This window comes from Gorilla gorilla, chromosome 16, assembly GCF_029281585.2.
Source record: "Gorilla gorilla gorilla isolate KB3781 chromosome 16, NHGRI_mGorGor1-v2.1_pri, whole genome shotgun sequence".
In the NCBI taxonomy this organism is placed as follows: domain Eukaryota; kingdom Metazoa; phylum Chordata; class Mammalia; order Primates; family Hominidae; genus Gorilla; species Gorilla gorilla.
In genome coordinates, this window is record NC_073240.2 from 24,650,084 (window position 1) to 24,668,155 (window position 18,072).

At 37.5% G+C, this 18,072-nt stretch overlaps 1 long non-coding RNA gene and 1 pseudogene across 1 annotated transcript in view; one reads left to right on the top strand and one right to left on the bottom strand.

The window, feature by feature from the left end:
* LOC115933516 (uncharacterized) overlaps positions 1-13,600 on the top strand; it is a 74,183-nt gene extending 60,583 nt beyond the window's left edge. Inside the window, exons 5-6 of the long non-coding RNA XR_008671931.2 lie at positions 4,767-4,971; positions 13,022-13,600. This is a non-coding gene — a long non-coding RNA (uncharacterized lncRNA). The remainder of the gene's footprint in view (positions 1-4,766; positions 4,972-13,021) is intronic.
* On the bottom strand, positions 462-1,905 carry LOC101127212 (serine/threonine-protein kinase 25-like; annotated as a pseudogene).
* Positions 13,601-18,072: the final 4,472 nt, after the last annotated feature.

Consider the following 18,072-nt stretch of genomic DNA (forward strand, 5'->3'; position numbering starts at 1 on the left):
CTTTATTGAAAGTGCAGGGGCCTCTCAATGTTCTATGAAAACTAGCATATTAACCTCAGAATATTTAAGGAAACAAGTAAATTCAATTTCCTTAAAAAACAAAACATTCTGGATGACACAAGTACTTATGAGCAGACACAGTACCTGATCCAACACCACAAGGCCAATCTATGGCCATCATGGGCCCCGGGAGGACAGCGGCCAGGGCACTCCTCTGGGGGCTGCCCTGTTGCCTCTCCCCACCTCATGGAGGAGGAGGCAGAGCTGCCCTGATAGTTGCTCTGCGCCTCGGTCTGAGCGGCCACAGGGCTGCGTGAGTCTGCAGAAGACCCAGGCGTAGCTCATGAGGGCCACGCCGGCTGCTGGAGCCCCCGTGAGCTCTACTGCTGGGCCAGGAGAGGGAGGAGGGCAGTGGGCATATGGAACGGCGTCCCTGACGTGCAGAACAGCACACTGCAGGGGTGGAAGGAGACGGTGACCTGGTGACCTGACATATGAGGCCCACAGGATCTGACGTGTCCCTGCAGGCACGACACAGCACAGGGCACCTTCCAAGTCAGCACAGTTCTTATGGAGCTCAGAACAAAAACAAAGGACCTTCTGTCTCCTATCTGAACAGCAGCACGCTTCAGCGGGTGGATGTCAGATGGTTTCTGTTGTGTGAAAACCTCTGCACTCGCTCCACCAGGTGCACCATCAGCTTGTCTGAGATGCCGGGGCAGGACTCCTTGGCCAGGCCGAAGGCGTTCTCCAGCTCCTCCAGCGAACGCTCCCGACGCTCTGCTTGTGCTTCTCTTTGAGCTCTCCGAAGACGGGCCGGACCAGCGTGGACAGGCACTGGGACCTCGGCTGCCTCTTGACGGGCTCCGTAGGCTTCTGTGAGCCATGCAGGGCCGTCCCCCTGTGAAGGTTGCTGTGTGGACTCGGCCGGATGGTAGGGGGGAACGTCCAGATGGGGCCCTGCTCCCCGTCCTCCGCCTCGCCATCAATGTCAGTCCTCAGAGCTGGACTCCTCGCCATGCCCCTCTGACTTCCAGCGCTTATAGCGGTCGATGAGCTCGGTGAGGAAGGAGGTCTTCTTGGTGTAGCGTGTGATGAATTTGTGCTTCAGGAGCTCCTTGGCCGTGGGCCGGAATCGGGGTGTCCTTGTTGAGGCAGGCCTCCACGAACTCCTTGAAGGGCTTGCTGTGCTGGCCCTCCAGTGTGGGTGGGCTGTTCTTCGGAATCAGGAACAGGACGCGTATGGGGTGGAGGTCAGAGTTTCGAGGCTCCCCCTTGGCCAGCTCGATGGCCGTGATCCCCAGGGACCAGATGTCAGCCTTGAAGTCGTAGGCCGACTGCTTGATGACCTCAGGCGCCATCCAGAAGGGGGTGCCCACGAACGTGTTCCTCTTAATCTGCGTGTCTGTGAGCTGCCCTGCTACCCCAAAGTCCGCCAGCTTCACGTCCCCCTGCTCCGAGAGTGGCACGTTGGCAGCTTTGACGTCTCGGTGGATCTTGAGTTCGGAGAGCAGATAATCCAGGCCCTTCAGAATCTCTCGCAGGATCGTGGCAATGTACGTCTCCTCCAGAGGACCTGGTTGAAGCAAGTCCAGTGCTGAGCTGCCGCCCAGGTACTCCATGATGATCCATAGCTTGGTGTTCTTTAGGTAGGAGCCAAAGTAGCGGGTGATGTAGGGGCTGTCGCACTGGCTGAGGACGGTGATCTCCTGCTGGATGTCCTCGATCTCATCCTCGGCCTCCTCCAGGTCGATGATCTTGATGGCCACCACCTCCTTCGTGTGGTTGTCGATGCCCTTGTAGACCTCCCCAAATGAGCCCTTGCCAAATGCGGTCGAGCTTGGTGAAGAGCTCTTCAGGGTCCACTCGAGAGTGCTGGTTGGCAAATCCCCGGAGGTGAGCCATGGCCAGGCCACCTCAGACCCTCCACCGGCAGCCCCAGGAGGCGTCTGGATCCCGCAGAGAGGCGCGGAGCCGGCTACCTCGCCCCTGCGGCGTCAGTCCACTGCGAGGGACAGCAGGAGCGCTTGGTGCCCAGTTCAGTCATCTGAGACCGAGCTCCGGGGCAGCAGGCTCCATGGAGGGGGGGGGGGCAGGAGACCCCCAGGCCGCCGGGGCCCGGCCACGCCCGGGCCTAAGGCCCAGGCACCCGGGGGCTCGCCGCCCCTCCCGTGCCCGCCCCCCTAACCAGACACTCTTACCATTTACATGGTGGCTTTTAGAGCTTTTGTCTTCTAATGCTGAAGTGTCATGAAGACATCAGAGAAAGTTACATCACATGTTTTAGACAGGCATTTATTAGCAAAAATGTTAATGCAATTTGAAAAGTTTAAATACCAATAAACTACCTTCTTGTTTAAATTCAATGCAGTGCCTTACTTAGCAAATTTAACTCCTCAATTAAGTTTCCTTTCACAGTAATTGGCAACACGTAAATCTAATTGCTAATGTCAAAATCAAGGCATAGCTATTCATCTCTCATTCTGAAACAATAAATCACTAGAGTCAGTTTGACTCCACCATTTAAAGATTCTCAGATCCTCCACTTCTTCCTACCATCCTTGTTCCCACAGGTACAGTGCAGGCAACTGTTATGTCTCATTCGGATGAGTGATAGTCTTCAATCATTTACCTGAGAGCATCCTGGGTGAATTTTTTCAAAATATAAATTGTCAGCCCTCCTTCACTGGCCTCTTGTGAAATTTAGGTTGAAGCTTTAATGTTTAATGAGTCCTATAAATTGTTATTATGTAATACTAGACTACCTAGACTCACCACTGTCATACCGTTTCTAAGCCAACCACACAAATATGGTCTGGGTTACTTCTTTTTTCTGATTTTTACACTTTCAATCATGTTCTTTCTGGTTAAAATATTTCTCTTTCTTCTTGCCCTATTTGACCTATCCATCAACTGCTCATAATCTAGGACTTTTCAATTTTTTCCGATCCAACAACTAGGCATGCTGGCCCTTCTATGGATGGTCCTTGTATTACCCACCTCCTCTATCCTAGTGTTCATTGTACTTTTGACTGACATCCTCATAGGCACAACACAGTTGCTAGCTCTGTACCTAGCAACAGCGATGGCCCCATCAGGATGTCACACCAAAGTACAATCAACTTTTTTTTACTATTTTTATTTTTAATTTATTTATAATTGACCATATAAATATACAAATATATATTTGAATAGTAATGTGAGATCCAACAATTTGTTAGTTAATTCATTAAGCATTTTTCTGAGTATTTCCATTGAGTTTGAAATGTATTGGCTGATGCTTTGCAAATGTAACTTCAGACTGCGTGGAGCTTATTGTGTATTTGGAGGTATAACTAATAAATTGAATAATACCATTTTATTTATTCTATGTAATGTCATTCTACTTAAAGCCATTCTAAACTTTGGATAAATATTTGTTGAATGAATCAATAAATGACATCAATAAATGACAATTATGAATTTATCCTTATACAATATACTCACATTGTTGTGTGCTCCCAATCTATTGATTTTTGTTTTTGTTGTTGTTTTAGTTTGGGTGTGGGGTGTCAGTGGATATCAACTAAATAAATCCACATCTCTCATGTATTAGTCAATGTCCTTGAGTTAAATCTGTTCCTCATGACAAAATGCCCAAGTGGAAGATTTTGAGGGAGATAGACTGAAAAATCTAGATAATATTGAGAGAAGGACATAGATGCATATTCTGTCATCAGTAAATAAGAGAGAAAAATATATTTAAATTTAGAAGGGAGATTAGCTATTTCAGAATGGTTGACATTATACAATGACTAAAATAAAAGCAGTACAGTAAAAATAGACAAACTTTCTCTTGCTGTTCTAGTAGATAATGATCAGGATACATGTGAAAAAGGGAGATTATTAATGTAATAATCTTATAATTTAAAATTAAAAAGGTAAATTTTATAATTTGTAGACATTCATAGTAACAGCCTAAAGCAGTGAATAAAGAATAAGAGTGAGTTTACAATGATTTTAAAAGTGATTCTATTTCTTAGCATAATTTTAACATTATAGTTCTTAGATGAAAATTATGGAAAACAATGTTTGGAAAATCCTTCAAATGTGTTTTGTTCATTGTTACTTGTATAAAATCTACTGCAGCATAAACTAAAGCCTTAACATTAATCTTATTGTTAGAGTGTGAAGGAAAGATAAAACATATTGGGTAAATGTAAAAATAGAGCATAACAAAGGAATGAATCAGAAACATGTAAAATGGTCAAATGGGAATACTTTCTATTCTCTTTGTCATTTTCAGGGGAAATTTTAACATTTGCTTGCAGAGAGATATACTCACTTTTATTTTTTCCTGGGATCATCCATTAAAATTACTACTCTGCTCTATTTTAATGGCATGTGAATTCATTACTTAAAATTAAGTCATTAAAAGCAAATGTTGCATGGATTTACAGTTTTAAATTTATTTTCAGAATTTTCTCTTTATCCATACATGTTGTAACTTTAGTTTCTAATTAAAAATGCTTTTAAAATTGTTCAATTTTCACCCTCTTCTAATAAGCTCTTTGCCAACCCATTTACTTCATTAGGCTATGACTTTCTCCCTCAGTTAGTGGGTGCTGCAGCTCTTCTAAAACCGCATTACTTTTCAATTGTCTTCTCCGAAGCACCACAGCACAGAGAAAAATTAGATGGTATAGAAGAGTAAACAATGTTTCCCATCACCCATTTTTTAATCTCCTATTTTTTTCCTTTCTCTTTCACTCTTTGCTTCCTGTTAGGTTTCCAGTACAGCCCATTGGATCTGTAATGTTTTGTGAAGATCTGCCCAACCTTTCTTCTTATCTGCTTAGCATCCCATCATCTGAGATCTGTGCTCTTTTCAACGTGACAGCCAACTAATCTAAAAATGCAATTGCTAACTGTGTGTAAAAGAAGTATTCATTATTTGTATGCTCGTAAAAGGTTAGCGTCATGCTTTTACAGGTAATTTTTGCATAAGTAATGTTGAAGCAAGAGCAGTATAAAATAAAATACAAAACTCAATGATCTTCACCAAAAACTGACAATTTATTTACTATATTTATTTTTAATTGACCATATAAACATATAATTCTACATAATTGAAATAGTAATGTGAGATACAATAGCTTGTTAATTAATTCATTAAGCATTTTTTGAGTATTTACATTGAGTTTGAAATTTGTTGGTTGGTGATTTTCAGAGGTAAATTCAGACTGCATGGATCTTGTCACGTATTAAGAGGTATAACAAATAAGTAGAATAATGCCATATAGAGTGATAGCAACCATGTTAAAAGCACTTATAGTGTATCATGGAAAACATCAGTGAGCAACCAACCAAATTCCTAGGAAGGAGTTCAAGCAGAAGTCATACCCCAAATGAGACACAGACAATATAAACACCATAAAGCAAAATAGATTATGGATTATTCAATAAACAAAATTTTAGGCAGAGAGAACAACTAGACAGAAACAAGGGAACCATAAGAGTGAGTGCAAAGTGCATGATATACCTGCGCTTGAATTTGTAAAGAAGGTGTTGGGTGTAACAAGTGGAATCTTGGATAAGAAGATCAATGCCAGGTCGTGGAAGATGCTGTTGACTGCACTAGAGATTTAGATCTTTATACCCAATGATGTTTGGGGCTCTTAATAAACATCAGGCTGAAAAATAATTTTTATGTTAGGAAAATCTGTTTTTCTGCTTCATTATATTTTGGATTTTTTGTTTTATTTTGCTTTGTTTGTAGAGAGTGGATGATATGGTTTGGCTCTCTGTCCCCACCCAAATCTCATCTCAAATTATAATCCCCATAACCCCATGTGTCAAGAGAGGGACCTGGTGAGAGGTGACTGGACCACGGGGGCAGTTTCTCCCTTGCTATTCTTGTGATAGTGAGTGAGTTCTCATGAAATCTGATAGTATTATAAGCATTTGACAGTTTCTCCTTTACACACTGTCTCTCTCGCCTGCCCCAATCTAAGACGTGGCTGCTTGCCCTTCCACTATGATTGTAAGTTTCCTGAGGCCTCCCCAGCCACGTGGAACTATAAGTCAATTTGACCTCCTTTCTTTATAGATTGCCCATTCTTGGGCAGTTCTTTATAACATTGTGAGAAAAGACTGATACGATGGAGGATAGACTTTAGGCAGCAAGTCTGGAAGCATGAAGGGCAATTCTGTGGTGGCTGCTACACTACATCTGGTTTGGTAAAATGAGGGGCTAAGGTCATAAATAAGGTTAAATTACTAGAACTTGGATTATTTTGGTGAGGTAAAAGAGGAGACACTGATGACTCCTACATTTTTGGATTTTCCAGCTGAAACATTACAACTGTCAGGGTCTCAAAGGAAACCTACATCAGTCAGGGATACAAGAAGAGTATAGCCAATATGACCACCCTGAATAAAACATTTTCTTCACAATTGATGGGGCACCCCAAGTAAGATCTATGCCATTCAGGAGCCATGAGCCATGGGAAATGAAAGAGAATTGGACATACATATGGAGGTGTAGACAGTTGACTTGTCTGAGAGGAGCAGAACCTGGGAACATTTGCTGAGATTTCTGGGAGACTTCGGTTTCACATTAAGGAAAATGGTGATTTAATTATGGCTAAATCCATATAAAAGAGAATGGCAGTTAATAAAAGAGTGGTCAGTTAAAATTTCGGAGCTTGCAACAGTTTGAGGAGCCGCACTATAGTTTTGTTCTCTGTGAGAAAGACTTTAAGGGAAGCCCTTGAAAATATATTTAAATAGCATAAATATGATCTCTATGTATCTCTCTATTTCAATATCTGTATGTATCATTTCCTTCTCCGTGCCTATTGGACCTTGGAGTTGTTGAGTGACTTGGGTTTACACATAATGGTTGCAAATTTCCTCTTTTGGTTCTTAGTGTAGGTGTATTCTCTGTAATTGTTGTCTAAAATGGACCAGAAACTTCTGCCCACCCAGGCAGCCATAGGGCTGACTGCTACATTTGTGACAAAGCCCTGTTACTTAGAGGAAGCTTAGCAACAATCAGGGTACCATTCAAGGAGCTGCCTTTGAATCTACTTTCCAGTACTCAGCCCATCATTACTCTTTTTAATTCCCCCTCATTAACAGGCATCAAAGTGAAGGACCATTTATTATGTGGATAACCACAAGATTTATTCTATCTTCACAATACAGATTCACAGGGACTTTTCTCAAACTCTCTTAACTGGCCTACAAGGTCTCATTCTTCCTTTCCTAGAAAGCTGTATTTCTGCCAGTGTCCCCATCTCACAGACAAAACTGTCAAGAACAGTGAATAGTTTGAGATGTTACCCTATTTTCAAGCTGAAATATTAGCCTCACAGTTTCATGAATGCTGTCAGAAGACATGACCCTCTTGGATGAAAGCAAGTAAATTAGTTGGTCACTCTGATAGCAGTAGTCAGAAGAGCAGGTTCTTCTTGCCTTCTGTTCCATAAGCTCAAATTTCTGCAGTGTGATGCCCAGAGAGAATTACACACAATGGGTTCAATTACAAAGGAGAAACTCTTTTCTTAGGAAATGCACATCTTTTACAGGATGGGAATCAGGGAATCATGCCTGTTGCTTGCTCTGGAGGGAAACACTATCTCTATCTTCCAAGATTGTTTGCTATACAAACAGCAAAGTAGTCTGAAACAAAAGCAATCAGTGTCTCTGGTTAGCAAATGTGTAGAAAGGGAGGGTACACATCCTAGCACTTTGGGAGGCCAAGGCAGGCAGATCACGAGGTCAGGAGATCGAGACCATCCTGGCTAACACAGTGAAACCCTCTCTCTACTAAAAATACAAAAAAATTAGCCAGGCATGGTGGCGGGCACCTGTAGTCCCAGCTACTGGGGAGGCTGAGGCAGGAGAATGGCATGAACCCGGGAGGCATAGCTTGCAGTGAGCCGAGATTGCACCACTGCACTCCAGCCTGGGTGACAGAGTGATACTCCGTCTCAAAAAAAAAAAAAAAAAAAAAAAGAAAAAAGAAAAAAAAAAAGGGAGGGTACACATGGAGAATTATCTCCCAGTATGTAAATGCAGAGAAAAAGAAAACCTGCACCCTCAGTGTGTAGATAAACAAAAAAGGAGCTTTCCAATGTATTTTTTTAAAATGAATAATATTATCTGTGCCCTTGCCTCACACATGGATGAAATTCTCCTTAGGACCTATTTGCTACAAACTTTGTAACAAAACTAGAATACGGCGTCATCCAGACAGACAAGTGAAAGGCCTGCTTTTAGAGAGTATAGCTTATGCACTAGAGCTGTTAGATAATTTGGAAAATTGTTTTGGAGAAAACACCTGCTATTGGACGTGATAAAATAACTAAGACTAGACTTAGCCAACCGGCACAGTTTGGATGTTGAAATGCAGGCAGTGCCGGAAGGCACTTTCCAAATGGCAGTGCAGAGAAGCGCATTCTGAGCAGATCATGCTCTTATTGAACTGAGGAGGCAGAGATGGAGCTCAAAGTGATGAAGTGCTTACGACATCAACTTGATGGTATCGTATAGTTACAGCTTCTTTTATTTGCCGTTTCTACATATTCCTAGGGTTTCATTTATTCTGCTGTATGTTATGTTTACATTTACCCTTAGTTGTCTTTCAAGACACAATAAGATAATACCATACCGAAATAATAAAATTTTGATTTCTAGAGGGAAGATCCTTAAGTAGAAGCCAAGATAGAGATGTTTAGTCCAATGAGACTGTTGCAAGTTATAGCATTCAATATGAGCCTGAGCTTTTTTTCTTAATGCAATGAAGTTTTAGTTTTTATATCATGGGTTTTATGTCTCTGTCTTTGATATAAATGGTAGATTTTGAAATTTGGTATCTTTTCTTAAAATGATGTATTAATTACATTTTCCTTGGCCGGGAACTAGCATAAGGCCATGTTTTAATGATATACTAACAAGGTTTCTCAGTATTATTTGAGATTTATTATGGAACATCAGTTTTTTAAAAAAACTTATAAAGTGATTTTGAAGTGTTCTCAATTCTAGAGTAAGGGGATGTGTGACACAAGTCACAAGTCTATTCTTTGACACATTTGACATTTATGTTTTTGGAATAGTGACTTTTTGACCATTTTATTAACTGATCTTTTGGTGTGACCACCAGTGAAAGTCAACAGTTGCACCCACTGTAAACCTTTTTCTTGCAGCATTTCTTCAGCTTTTGATGATGTTTTTTCTGTCAATTGTAGTGTTTGTACTTATATGTTTTTACAGTTTCCTTTGTATATGTGTGCATATGTATACACATATATATGCATATATTTACATGTTCCATAATCAAGTGCATATGTATAGAATGTCACTTTGTATGAAGACAATTCAAAAATATAATTATTCTAACATTGTCATCTTTTTTCTCCTTTATAAGTACATAGATTGTCTCGCACTTTATGCTCTTGAACATGTAGATTTTTATCACTGTAAGCTGATTCAAATGGCGTTAATATTTGGTCAAATATTAATAATTTTAATATTCCATTATCTACTTATTACCACTTGCCCAGTAATAGCCCCTTTAAGATGGCTTTAATACGTATGAAAACCTCAAAACTATCCTAAAATTTGAACTGTTATAAGAGTTTCCAGACCCAAGCCTTTATTTTTCTTGTCCCATGGAACATAATCAAATGTGCTTCAAGGAGCCCTAGTTACTTTTAATAGATATTAGTAATAGAAACAAAATAATATCTAGATTGTTTTGTATGGGCCTTCATGAGAATTTTTCATGGAAAAAAGCGCAGTTATAGTATAAAGTTATGGTTAGGAATAATAGTGTTAGAAAAATATGTATTGTGTAACTCATGATTTCCAATTAATTTTTTCATTATTACACTAGTTATAGCTTTCTTTCAATGTGAGGGGTTATGGATACCAAAGATGTTCTCATTTACTGATAGTACCTCCTCTGCACCTTTTAAACTTCAAGATTTTAGACTCTTAGCACAGTGAAGGTCTATGTCAGTTAGATTTAGAGATGTTATGATATTAATTGGGAACAACAATGGTTTAGATTTTATAAGGACTGAGCCGCATCTTTTTACTGCCTGCGAACTCTCAGTTTCAATGGAAGTTTCCTTGAGGAACAACCACTCCCAGATCATCACAGAATACATCAGTCTTTTCGGGGTTAATTATGACAATTCTTCAGGCACACATTAAAAAGCACATGAGCTGACACTTTGATTTCGCATCTGCAGCTTTCAAAGCTAGAATTCTTGAAATTATTGTTCTTCCCTGTTAACTTTCTCCTCCGCATCCAATTTTCTGCCAGGTTCTCTCCCTTATATTTCCTGAATATTGTTAGAATCCTTCCCCTCTGCAAGGTCATTACTGTCACTGCCCAGGATCGGCTGTTTCTCCTCTCATTTATAGTATTATCCTCTTAACTTTTATTTCTCCAGCTTTGACCCTCCCCTGCCATTCCTTCCCATGCTGCTGTCAGTGATTTTTATACAATGAGTATATAATGGCATTTTATCTCTTAAAATGTTTCCATGGTTTTCTGCTACATTTAAAATAAAGCTGAAATACCCAACCATGGCATAGGAGACACTTCATTCCAGCTGATAATCTCTTCAGCTTTTCATGACATCGATATCACTTGGAAAGACACTTTTCCAAAATTGTCATTTCTTTTTCTCTGAATTACAAACCACTTTTTAAAAATGTTCTTGCTAAACTCATTTTTTTCTTTCCTCGGGACCAATTTATTCTTTAATGTATAGATACCTACCCACTGCTTCCTTGTCTGCCCATCTCTCACTACTTTTTGTTAAGTATCTGTGATAGGCAGAATAACGCCCTCATACTCAAAGATGCCGATTTCCCAATCTCCAGCTCTGAAAATATGTAATGTAAAATTGCAAAAAGAATTGAAAATATAATTAAGGCAAAGGACACTGATTTAGGAATATTATTTCATATTACCTGTGTGGGGCCAATCGCATCATGTGAGCCTTTAAAAGCGAAAGAGGAAGCCGGAAAAGTGAGTCAGAGAGATTTGGTGTGAGAAGGGCTGCACCCACCTTTGCTGGTTTTGGGGGAAAGGAAGTAGGCTAGGAGCCAAGGAATGTGGCAGCCTCTAAAAGTTGGCAATAGTCCACAATTTACAACCGGAGAAACATAGAGACCTTAGTTCAACAGCTGCAAGGAATTGAATTCTGGCAATAATACAGTTGAGGAAAGACATGGATTTTCTTCTAGGAGCTTCCAGAAAGAAACAGAGCCCTGCAGATCCCTTTATGACCCATACAGTACTTCTAACCTATAGAACTCTAAGAATATCTCCCTTATGTACTCTCTTTTACCTTTATTAAAACCCTCACTACACAGTATCATGTTTGCCAATTGACTTGCCAGTGTCTCAAAAGAAGGTGCACTCCTCGTTGGCACTGTTTTCATTCTTATCAACCTGCAGAGTGCCGGGAACATGGTAATTATTCAATAAATCATAGATAAATTAGTATATAAATGTAGCATAATTCATACATTTAATTTATCTTCTGTGCTTTACTACAAATAAAAAATACCCTTAGATATCATTTAATTTTTAATTAAAATATCTGTTCCTTTCTCTTTTATTTTCATCCTCTTCATTCTTTTTCTTTACTTTTACTTTATCTTTTCTGCCTCTTTATATGAAAAAAACAGCTTCAATATTTTCCAAATACCAACAGATTTGGCTATTGAACACTTTAAACCTTTTTTCACTTCTGTTCCCCTCCCAGGAAAACAGTCAATGCAAACATAATTAATTAGACAATTTAGTACAACTTACTGACAAATAACTTACATTTGGCACAAAAATTATTTGGCTAAGCAAAGTGCTATCACATTTCTTTTTGACATTCAATAATAGTAAATAAATGGAAGAAGTATAAATAGATTGTACATTCAAAGTGACAACTATGCACAGTGTTTCAACTACTTTCAAAACTTTAAAATTCCATTATGAACTACAAGAGTTTACAAATAAACTCAATTAATTAAGCTTTGGCTAATAACTTAGCATCACTATATTGATTGTAATTGTCTATATATGAAATCATATTACTTATTTTCAGGAAGCATAAGATTTGCATTGTGTATTCAGTTAATATTAGATTAAGTGTAGTACAGCCTTAGAAGCTAGCCTGACTTTGTCTTTACTCATCACTTGACTGCTTTGAAATACAAAATAGATTTGGGTAAAGAAAGTTGAAAAACATGGTATAATTAACAAAATTTCAATTTACCTTGCCATAACGCATAAGTGTTATTAGAAATATCTTAACCTTTTTATTCCAAAATGTACATTTTTCTGTAATGTCACCTTTTTCAGGAAAGGAAACTTGGGGTAGAAGAGAGATAATTGTATATCCAGATCAGCAAGCCATTCTAACAAAATAGATTACAATATTTATTTACTTCTTTTGCTTTTTCAATGATATGTTCTTATTTCTTTGCAAACCGTTAGACAATGGTGGAACATTTGATAAACGTATTTAAGAGAATAAAGTTTAGATGAAAGTGGTCCACAAACCAACTCTGTAGAAGACAATGGAAACAGTTTCTCTGGGCTGCATCCTCTGCTAACGGAAGATGAACTGTATGAGGGCGCTTTCAGCTCTGCTTCTTAGATTTCCAATGAGATTATTGGAAGGTGCTTCTAAAGGCACCTCAGGATGGTCAATATGAAGGTTCAGCATCCAGAATATTCGACCCTCTCTCTTCACTTCACATACAGTGGCTGCACTTATGTTTTTCCATATCAAGTACTAAGATTCTATGTAACTTTTATTTAAAACTTTTAAATGCTTTTACATTTAAACAGATAAATTATAGTTTGTCAAATACTTGTCTAGATCTAAAATGCTGCATTTCTAAGTAAAGGGATATGTTGTGAAAAGGAAATGGTCATGAATAAGATAAACTCTTTATTTGTAACCTACTAATCTTAAAATTATCTTACCAGAAATTATTATTTCTTATTATACAGTCAGTGGCAGATGTTGAAGAAAGTTTATATTGGAAGACAGAATGTACAAGACGAAAGAAAGAAATTCTACACTAAACCATGGCTGGTTTGAGACTAGCAAAATTATATAAAATGAATCAATAACTGCCAGACAATATGAGACTCAAAAAGATGCTCTATAGGCTTATGAGCTTGTTAAATAGAGTCTTAAAACACGCCATCAAATTTATTTTAAAATATGAGGAACCAGTCTCAACAAATCTCAAGAATAAACCTACAGAAGCTGTTACCATGTCATAGGGAGATTCAGCTAAATATCAACAATTAACTTAGAAAATTCTCAAACTGTTTGAAATTTAGTCAGTGTTCTTACTTAAAGATGATAAAAATACAACATCTTGTAAATTATGCTAGCAGCTAAAGCTTATGTAGAGGAAAAGATGTAATTGTAGTTCTTAACAATTGGAAAGATTGAACCGTTGACACAGCCTAATTATCCGGCTCAAGGTGTTAAAAATAGAAAGGCGTAAAAAACAAGAGCATAAATGAGACTGAGAACACACTGAAATATTGAAATCAAATTTAAAATTGTACAAAATCTTTCTAAACGCTTATGTTTGTTATTTGAAAATGTATAATTGTAAAAAATTTCCACCAAAATTAAACAGAAAGATACACCAATATCAGAGGTGAAAAAGGGACATCACTACATGTGCTATAGTCATTAATGGATCTTACTCACGCCTGTAATCGCAGCACTTTGGGAGGCCGAGGGGGGCGGATCACGACGTCAGGAGATCGAGACCATCCTGGCTAACACGGTGAAACCCCGTCTCTACTAAAAAATACAAAAATAAACCTTAGCTGGGCATGGTGGCGGGCGCCTGCAGTCCCAGCTACTAGGGAAGCTGGGGCGGGAGAATGGCGGGAACCTAGGAGGCGGAGCTTGCAGTGAGCCGAGATCGTGGCACTGCACTCCAGCCTGGGCGACAGAGCGATATTCCGTCTCAAGGAAAAAAAAAAAAAAAGATCTTACTGAATGTTTTCCCTGAGACCACGAATTATAATTTCTGTTTATAACTGGCCTGGAGCTCTTAGTAATAAAGTAAGAAAGAAAAATTAAAGGAAGCTGGAAAGAAAGAAATAAGTCTGTCTTGATCCATATACAACATTATGGTCTATATGAATAATCCAAGAAAAACTATAAATTATAGAAATCTATAAGAACTTTTAGCAAGGTTATCAGACACACTCATGTCAAATATCAATTTTTATATAAAATCATCCAACAAACAGAATATATCATTCAAAAGATTATTACTATAAACAGTCAAGCATCTAGAATAAATCTAGGAAGAGTTATGCAAGAATAAAACAATACTAATTTTAACTGAGCAAAATCATAACAGGCCTAAATAAACAGAGGTATAAATTGAATTTTATGTTTGTGGTTTGGAAGACTCAATAGTGTAAAAATGTCAGTTTTCTGCAAATTAGTTTACACATTCAAGGAAATCCCAAACAAAATATTAGAAGAGAGAGAAAGATAATGTATGTGTGCATGTGTGTGTGTACTGACAAAATAATTCTAATTTTATATGGACAAGTAAGTAACAGCCCAATAGGAACTAAAACATCCGAAGAATGAAATTGAGAAGTACCCTACTTGATACCAAGACTTTTAGGCCCACAGGAATTAAGACAGTATGGTACTGGCTCAAAGATAGACAAGCCAATTAATGTCATCATGAACTGAGGGCATGCAAAGATTTTCTAAAATGAATACAAGAAAACAAAAGCAAAAACAACTAACCCTAAAATTTGAAAGTTGGAAAACAGTATAATTGTGAACTTCTGTTAATCAAAAACTTTAAAAAATTGAAAAGGCAAACCACACAAACATGAAGAATATAGTGGAAATACTTATACTGATCAATGGATTCACACATCAAATGTATTTAAAATTTCAGTATATAAAAGCGATAAATGTAATAACAAAATGAACTAGAAACAAATAGGCATTTCAAATAAACAAGATAAACAAATGACTAATGAACATATGAAGAGAGGTTCAATCTCATTGTTTATCAGGAAAATGCAAACTAAGCCACGACGAAATTATTATCACCAAATTATTTTTACTATAATAACCAACACATCTATGTGCCAAGCGTAGCTGTAAAAGTGTTACATAGGTTTACTTCATAACCTTTACAACTATATTATTTTTGTTTTCATATGAAGAAACACAAAGCGGCCAAACAATTTATAAAAAGTTTTAGAACGGCTGAATGGGAGAGTCACTATTGGCATATTATTTATTTAAGCTGGAATCATCATATGAGAAATATAACCTTTCATTCTTCTCTGTGAATTCCTTTACATATAGTAATATATTCTTCAGAATTAAAGAGCAGAGAAAAAAGTTACACCATATTTTTTTACAGATTTATGAATGTAAAATTGGTATATCTTAAAAACCACACATATTTAATGTATAAAATTTGATGAGTTTGGATATAAGTGTACACCCATGGTACCATCACCTCAGTTAAGGTAGTAAACATATCCGTCACTTCCAAAGGTCTTCCCATGTCCTTTTTTTTTTTGGTAAGAACACTTAACATGAGCTCTATCCTCTTAACAAATTTTTAAGTTCACAAACTGTTCTTTGAATTATGTGCATCATGCTGTATACCACATATCTAGAACTTACTTATTTTGTGTAACTGTAACTTTATACCTACTGAACAACAATAATCCATTGCGTCCTCCTCCTACCTCCTGGTAGTCACCATTCTATTTTTCCTTTCTATACCTTGGCCATTTTAGATATCTCATATAAGGGAAGTCATTCAGCATTTGTCTTTCTGTCACTGACATTTCACTTAACATAATGTCATCCAGACTCATGTATGTTGTCGCAAATGTTAGGATTTCCTTTTTTCAGGCTGAATTTTATTCCATTGCACATATATTTCACATTTTCATTTTTCTTTACCCATTCATCTGTCAATGGACATTTGGGTGATTTCCATATCTTGGCTATTGTTAATAATGCTGCAATAAACATAGGAATGTAGATATCTCTCTGAGATCCTGACATCAGATCTTTTTAATATATGCCCAGGAGTAGGACTGCTGAATCACATGGTGGTTCTATTTTCCATTTTTTGAAGAACCTCCATGTTTTCCATATTACTTGTGCCATTTTACAATTATTTCTACCAAAGGTGTAAAGGGTTGCAATTTTTCTCCAACCTTTCCAACACGTGTTTTGTTTTTGACAACAGCCATCCTAACAGGTGTGAAGTAATATCTCATTGTGATGTTGCTTTGCATTTTTCTGATGTTCACCAAATCTTAATTACTGTTCTTAGCTGCTATTGCCTGATTCCAACACAGCAGCGTGACATGTCACAGATTCCATATTTTTGGTCATAAAATTGGTAAAAGCAAACACTGAAGAATAGATACATATGCTTCAAGGACTGCGGCCCTGCCTTTTTGGCTGACAGATGTGTCCACAGGGTCTAATATAGTAACTACTGCATAAATAAATGTGCATTGAATAGATGAATCTGCTTCTGTTGGATTTGTTTTCTTATTATGCACATGCAATATACTAATTATTCAGACTTATAATTGTTATATATTCTAACCCAGCAGACAATGAACATTTTGATAGTATAAATATTTCCTTAATCAATGGAACGTGTTTACTTCTTTCTCTGCATTTTTGCTCACAATGTATAAATATTTAAAATGAATATCCCCATCACACTCCCTTCTGCCTGGTTAAGTCTTAGTCTCTTGCCATAGAACAAATTTTTACTCCTCTGCAAACAATTTCAAAATTAATGTTTTTCCAACAGTTCTCATATTACTTTTGTAATTCTGCCCTATCATTACTTCTTTTGTATTGAAAATTGTATATTTACATTTTCCTTGTGATTATGTGATTTCTTGGTGTCTAAATAAATTATTGTTATTGAAATATCATGACTTCTGAAAAGTAATGTTGTTTGAAAGTTTCTTTGGTTCTAACCTTATTTTATTTTTCAACATCGGTCTTAATTTACACTTACCCACTAATACAGCTTTTATATTTAAGGACTCACTAACAAATAGTGTTTAGTTTTCCCCGATTCATATTTAGAGTCCTAAGTAGATATTAAGTAAAATATTACTACTTTCCAAAAAAAAACATTTTGAATTTATCTCACAGAGTATTGTTTTATCATTTTATTAATCATTTTTATGTCTAAATGGAAATTATCGACCGGGCACGACGGCTCACACCTATAATCCCAGCGCTTTGGGAGGCCAAGGCAGGCGGATCAAGAGGTCAGGAGTTCGAGACCAGCCTGGCCAATATGGTGAAACCCCGTCTCTGCTAAAAATACAAAAAAAAAAAAAATTAGCTGGGCGTGGTGACATGAGCCTGTAATCCCAGCTACTCGGGAGGCTGAGGCAGAAGAATCGCTTGAACCCAGGAGGCGGAGCTTGCAGTGAGCCGAGGTCGCATTAGTGCACTCCAGCCTGGATGACAGAGCGAGACTCTTGTCTCAAAATAAATAAATAAATAAATATTATCAAATATACTTTCTATGAAGTAGTATTTATAATAAATGTCTCATATTCAAATAAATAGCAAGCTATCCTACGCTCATTCTAAAATAAATGGACACCCTAATATATGTTATAAGCTACTTCGATATTAAATTTTTCATCATTATAAAATTAGCTTTTTACCAATTTTTTCAGATTTGCATTTTTAAGATAGATTTTAAATCTTTTAATTAAAAAATAGAAAGCAACTATATGATAAAATTAGTCAATTTGCCCTCAAGTCACTTTTTGTGTTTCTAAATGCCAAAAGATCTTGGCACTGACAATCTACTTGCCACTGCATTGCAAAGAAAATTCAGCTTATGGAAGATCATGCTCTTATTTACAAGCCATTTCCTAAGACTGCAAAATATTTTCACATTAACATTTGATCATCTTTTTGTTTATTTTTATTTTATTTATGGTAATAATTGTACATATTTGTAGGTTACAGGCAACTT